Here is a 7,302-nt window from a genome sequence, read left to right as displayed (position 1 = left end):
CCGTTTTATTTTTATGAATGATACACTCAAACACTACACTCTCAGAAAAAAAGGTACGAAAGCTGTCACTGGGGCTGTACCTTTTCAAAAGGTACACTTTAGTACCTAAAGGGTGCATATTGGTACCTTAATGGTACATATTAGCACCTGAACTCAGAGGTGGGTAATCCAGGGGTCAGAAAGTAAAAGTCCTGCCATAGTTTATTCCACCCATGAACTCAGTCAGCTGATTTCACTAATTAGTTATATCTCCTGTCTGAATTAGCAAATCCAGGTCAAGTGATTGGAACAAAATACTAAGGAGGACTTTTACTTTCTGAACCTGGACTTTACACCTCTGCATAGCAATGCCACATGTCAGCCAAGAGCAAAGATATAAACCAGAACTGGACCTTATCGTAGCCAATAATAAACAACTCCACAAACAGCATTACCAGCTTCACTTATTACTAACCAGACTGACTTTATTTCTGTCAGACGTCTACACAAGTTTTTATTCAGAATTAACAGAGGTTTAACTCTGTTTTTCATTTGAAGTCACCATAACAGTGATTCGTGTTTCCATTAGTTGGGCTCTTAACTCTTATTGTATATATATATATATTTTTTTTTTGGCTGCTGTGACAGTGTGTTTGTCAAACACATTTTGAGCAGCAAAGAAAGCAAAAGTGAAATGAGATCAGGTGATGATGGTTACCTGTTGATGGTTTTATAATCTTCATGAAACAGACTGATTCACTGAGATATTTTAATCTAACAATTATTTTTTTCACATCACATACCTTGTGTTACTGCAGCATGAGATCAAGCAATAATATAACAATAAGTTAGAAGACCTTAACGAACATGAGCACAAAAAAGTCAGTTTATAATGACACACACAGACATAAACAATCAGCGTATAAATCTCAACAATGGTGACAATCAAAAGTACTATGCTGCAATGCGTGCTGGATATCACCATAGTACAAAACTCCCAGCATGCATTGCAACATGAATAAATGAATGCTGAATTGCCCTATAATTTTGTTTGATTCTAAATATTTGCTATTATTTTTTTCTGTTGTTTTTGTTGTGAATTAGTAGCTTTTCAGTGATGTTCTGAATTAATCTGTTTATCTAAATATTTGTGACTGTCACCATTGTTGAGATTCATGTGCTGATTGTTGATATCTGTGTGTGTCAGTGTAAGCCAAATTTTTTTTAATTCATTTTTGGTAAAATGTCTAAACTGACTGTTACATTGCTGGACCTCTTGCTGCAGTAATACAGGGTTTGTGATGTGATTATATTAGTGGAACAAGATAATTGTTAGATTTTAAAAATCTCAGTAAATCAGTCTACTTCATGATGATTATTAAACCATTACTAGGTAACCATCATCACCTGACCTTATTTCACTTTAGCTTCCTTTGCTGTTGCAGATGTGTTTAACAAACACACTGTCACAGCAACCAAAAAAGACAAAATATATAATAAGAGTTAAAAGCCCAACTAATGGAAACACTAATCACTGTTATGGTGACTTCATATGAAACAGAGTTAAACCTCTGTTAATTCTCAATAAAACTTCTGTAGAAGTCTGACAGAAATAAAGTAAATCCGGTTAGTAATAAGGGAAGCTGGTAATGCTGTTTGTGTAGTTGTTTAATCCTCCTCTGCTGAGATCTTCACATATTTAATGTCTTCTTTTCTCTTCCAGTTGATATCATCTAAGGCTGTAGCTGAAATTACTCCACATTTAATATACACATATGTTTTGGCTACGATAAGGTCCAGTTCTGGTTTATTTCTTTGCTCTTGGCTGACATGTGGCATTGCTATGCAGAGGTGTAAAGTCCAGGTTTAGAAAGTAAAGTAGTATTAGTATTCTATTCCAATCACCTGGATTTGCTAATTCATACAGGAGATGGAACTAATTAGTGAAATCAGCTCATGGGTGGAATAAACATATGGCAGGACTTTTACTTTCTGACCCCTGGATTACCCACCTCTGATTTCAGGTGCTAATATGTACCATTAAGGTACCAATATGCACCCTTTAGGTACTAAAATGTACCTTTTGAAAAGGTACAGCCCCAGTGACAGCTTCCGTACCTTTTTTTCTGAGAGTGTGCGTTGAGTAGTCTAATGTAGTTATAAGCCTACAGCTTGTGTCAAAATGATTTATGACCCTGTCATTGACAGGTGGGCGGGGCTGACCTTGGGCCTTCCGGGGGTCCTCCTGTTGGCCGCTTTGATCTAGGGATTAACCTTCGCCCTTGTCAGCGATTGATCATCCGGTTGAAAGGAATTTTTGACAGCTAGTTTTGACCTGTTGACCTGAAAATGATCCTTCATTTTGACAGTTGGTTTTGATCCTGGGGTATGATATATCAAGTTGACATTTATTTTTGAACTATTGACCAGGATATAATATGTCAAGTTGACAGTTGGTTTTGATGTTAACATAAGAAGTGACAGAAGGTTTGAGATTTATTGGCTTTGATGGTTTTGATGTTATTGGCTTTGAAAAGCCGAAATTCCCCTCCCTTACCCTCCCGCGCATTGCCGGGGCATTTAAAATCTGACTAGAAAAAGCATTGATCTTTAAAATGGTTATAAAATATCTTACTGATCAAAATAAAATGCGCATTTAGTCATTTACAAAATATCTTACACTAACTAAAGTTGCAAAACATTTATCTTTAAAAGTATATAAATGAAACGGTTATAAAATGTACATTTAGTCATTTACAAATATTTTTCATACTAACTAAAGGTGAAAAACAACAACTATTTCACCGGGATGAAAAAAGATCCCGCATGTGTTTCTCTCTCTTTCACAGTCTGTGATTCAGAGGGGAGGGGTGAGTGTTCAGTGTTCAGGATGTGACATTGTGAATGTTTTTCTATTTATTTCAAAGTATAATCTTAAAAGTTTAAATATGATCTGTTAAAATGAAAAGATTGTTTAAATTAAAATCTTTAAAGTTTTAATAGATTTGTATCGTCTATTTATCTTTTAGAAGATTACTGTAATGATTTAGTTTAACGGAGACCTAAAGAGACCTGTTTATTAATTTAGTCATAGCCATAATGATTTTTGTACTGTAACAGCATATTCTATCCCGTACACCTAAACACGAGCATCACAGAAAACATCATTTTTACATTTTCCGAAATAAATGATTATAAATAAAGTATATAACTCAATGAATAATAACAAGTATGTTACTAAAATGAATTCAAATAATTTCAACATATAAGCTAAATTAATTTATATATAAATAAAAAGGTGTATATATATATATATATATATATATATATATATATACCTTTTTATTATATATATTATATATATATATATATATATATATATATATATTATATTATATATATATAAAAATACCTTACACATTTCATAGTGCTGAAGATGTAGTTCTTTATGCAATCATAAAAACAGTCCAAAAAGCAAATAGTTTAAGTTGTCATAAACAAAGCCCTCCAGTTCCTTCAGTGATAAACTACAGGGTGAAATGAATGCTTGAGCCCCGAGATACAGGACAGATGAGCCTCTGGGGTACACTGTCATAGCATATGTAAAGTTAGTCTGCTTTCCAGAGTTTTATTCATACTAAATTCATTTAAAAGCATAATATTAAAAGTTTAAATTAGATCTTTAAAATTAAAAGACTATTTAAATCAAAGCTTTAAAGTTTTTATAAAAATCGTATCTTCTATGTATCTTCTTAGAAGACATATGTATGATATAAATGATTTTGCATAAATTTAACCTAAGGTATTATTTTTTACTAAACAGTTTAAAGCAATTTTAAAATTTTAAAGCAAAAACAGTGCTTTGGCATCTTAGATCTTATACAAATATATTTCAAACAGAATTTTTGTCCATGCCACATGAAACACGTTGTCAAAGTTTGTCACAATGTTTTTTGTCTTTTTGTAGTTGTTATTTTTGTTTTTAAGAAATCCCAGGACTCTACATTGCTCTTATTTATATTAAGTTGTATCATTTAGAAAACCACCGCACATTTTCAGAGACGCGATGTACCTTTTTTGGTCCATCACACAGCATATTTTTATTTTACTCATCTTAATTCAAAGCAAGATCTTATATGATCTATTGCACCTATTCTTAACCATAGGGCCACGGCCCACGCTTGGGCCGCGAGCGCCACCTGGAGGGCCGCAAAAAACTTTACGTTTTTCACCTGTGGGCCGCGAGGGCCGCGGGACCAAACTAGTTATCAATTGAAGACACCAGAATGACCACTGTTATCCATGAGACAGTTACGGCCGCTTCACACCGCAAGCGTCAGCGGCACGTGAGCAGCGCGTATTTTTTTCGGCTTGCATGTTAATCAATGAGTGCTTTCACACTGCGAGCAGGAGCAGCGCGTGAGCGTCAAGCAGGAGCGTCGCGTGCACAGCAGTGAAGCGGGGGATTCGGCGCCGAGTCTATTTTTGCTGCGCTGCTCACGCTCCATTAAAGTGAAAGCACACTTTTGATGGACAAAATAAATTTGATTTCACACAAAAAGTGCCCAAAATGCACAGAATAAGCATGTCTAGTGAGTTTTAACAAGAACTAGAGTAGGCAAAAAAGGCAAGGAATATAGGCAAATTCAGTTTGGGTGAAAGTATGGTGTATTATAAAAAACTAAAAAACCTAAAGTAAAATAGCCAGAAAATATTATATAAAAACTTTCTTTTAGTTTATGAAATACACAGACAGCTACATAGGCTAGCACAACCCAAATCAAACCCGAGTGTGCGGTTTTGTGTGTGTGTGTGTGCTTTATCTGCGGAGTTTGCATTCTTGTAAACCTATTGAAAATATGCTATGACTCAAACGACAAGATTGGAGCTGTTTTCTTGGTTGTTTTTTTGTTTACTGACATTTATATGGTTTACCAACTTCTAAAATCAAATGTATAGTTGTCTTTGTAAATAATTGTTCGCTTATATGTAGCTTTGGAGCCGCTACTGTGACACTGTACAAACGCTTCCAGTGTGAATACTCTCGCTTGTCTGCAGCTGCAGTGACGATGTAGTTACGCTGACGCACTGCTCAAGCGCCGCTCACGCTTGCGGTGTGAAACAGCCGTTACAATGCACCATCCCACCACTAGTGGCAGTAATGCCAACACTGGAGGCTACCCTGAGAGTGAGCCTTTCCCCCATTCCACCCAGGCTGGATCTGATAATATCTGTGAAGCAGGCCCAAGTGTCTCATTAAGAGGGGAACATAAATAGGGAGTTGTAGCTTGTTCAAATTGGACTGTTGTGATTGTTATTGTTCATTTATAACAGATATGAAGAGCAACTTCAGGTTCTACCATGCAAAAATGTAGACTGCTGAAACAATTATCAAATTATTTTGCAGATTATAATGCTATATTTTTTCATTTGCACTTTATTTAAATTTTAATTTACAACTTATTTATTTTGAAAAATATTATTATGAATTTATTTATTTTAGCAACACATTTTATTGTTTTTATTTTTATTTATATACATTTTCACAGGCAGTGACATTCACAGGCAGTGATTCAAGTGATACAGCAAATTCTCTTTTGTCTTGTCGCGCATGAATGGTTCAAAAGCATTCGCACGAATAAGAGCGGGATCATGTAACACTAGCCAAAGGATGACAAAAATAACAGATGCTGCGTTAATTGCGTTAATAGTCCTATTTGTTTATTTCATATAAAATCGCAGCATTTTGCGTCATATAATCGCATTGGCTTGACATCGCGATTGCGATACGATTAATCGTGCAGCACTAGTTAGGCTAATATGCCTGACTTGAGCCTTTAAATTTGTTCTTGATGCAGATTGATTTGTTCCATGAATTATTGTGTGTTTTGCATCTTGTTGTAGCCCAAGTGCAGGTTTACATACACAATAACCTGTTAAACTGCAAGTGGATTTCATTTAGTTATTGAATACAAATCAAACCAATGGTGAGATCAATAAACCAATACAGTGCTAATATTTGAATGGGCCCTGGGCCACTTTGTACTGTAAAATTTGGGCCCCGACATCAAAAAGGTTAAGAACCCCCTTTCTATTGCACGTATAAGGTGTATATCATGTTTTACTTTTCTTTTATCTCCCGAACTTTCCTTAATCAGTGTGGAAACACACAGGGTGAACCCCTTTACTGAGAATATACTATCGGTTATCTACTCAAAATATATGTACACTGTAAAAAAAAGATTAGTTGACTCAACTTAACTAAGTCAAGTAATCTTGTTGCTTTGACTGAGTTAAGTTGAGTCAACTTATAGTGTCAAGTTTATTGCACTTCAAAACACGAGTTGACTCAACTTCCTGTATCAAGTAATGTGGACTGGAAAACATTAGTTAAGAGAACTAAAAAAAAGATGTTGGTTGATCTTATCTTGTTAAATGGACTGCATTTATATAGTGCCATCCAGCTTGTCGGGAGCAGCTGGGGTTAGGTGTCTTGCTCATGGACACCTCGACACTTGGTCAGGTGGATCCGGGGATTGAACAACCAACCTTCTGGTTTGTAGACAACCTACATGAACCACTGAGCCACTGCCGCTCAGATTTTATCAAGTTAGTTTACAGAAATTACTAGATTTCAAAAATTTAAGCAAGCTAATATCTACAAAGAATCTACATGAGAATTGAGAATTGGCCAGTCAAACTTAACACTGACACTCTGGCGGCGCTAGCCAGCTGAATTAACAGCGCTCAAAGTCGACACTCAGAGGCTGTGTTCAAAATCATATTCTATACCGTCATTCACTATTCCCTACATTAGTTCACTAATATAGTCCACTTGACTGAGTGAATAATTCAGTTAATTTTCAGTTAATTAAGTTAATTGAGACCCTGATTAACAACTGCTGTTAACAATCAGAATCACTGAAGGAGATAGGAACAAGAAGAACAGAAAAAAAGACGAAATCAAGATAAAAGACATTAAATCTTAGCAAAAGATCTCAGCAGAGGAGGATTAAACATCTCCACAAACAGCATTACCAGCTTCACTTATTACTAACCAGACTGAGTTTATTTCTGTCAGACGTCTACAGAAGTTCTTATTAAAAGGTGACAGAGGTTTAGATGTCATTTTATTTTCATTTGATGTTACCATAATAGTGATCAGTGATTGCTTTAGTTGGGCTCTTGACCCTTGACTTTTGAACATTAGTTGTTCTTTGGCTGCTGTAGCTGTGTCTTTAAAATACATCAGCTATGGCACAAAGCTGAAGACAACAGGATGACAATGACTGTTTGTTAATAGTCACAATCATCATGTAATGG

General features: G+C 35.4%; 1 pseudogene across 1 annotated transcript in view; it reads right to left on the bottom strand.

Moving 5' to 3' along the window:
* Window positions 1-7,302, bottom strand: part of LOC143710403 (complement C3-like) — a 217,752-nt pseudogene that overhangs the window by 126,665 nt on the left and 83,785 nt on the right. The gene's annotated exons all lie outside the window — the stretch shown is intronic.

Source organism: Siphateles boraxobius, unplaced genomic scaffold, assembly GCF_051911475.1.
Source record: "Siphateles boraxobius isolate OS27281-9 unplaced genomic scaffold, OSU_SipBor_1 47, whole genome shotgun sequence".
Classification (NCBI taxonomy): domain Eukaryota; kingdom Metazoa; phylum Chordata; class Actinopteri; order Cypriniformes; family Leuciscidae; genus Siphateles; species Siphateles boraxobius.
Note: the sequence above shows the minus strand (reverse complement) of the source record. Positions and strands in the feature narration are given on the sequence as shown.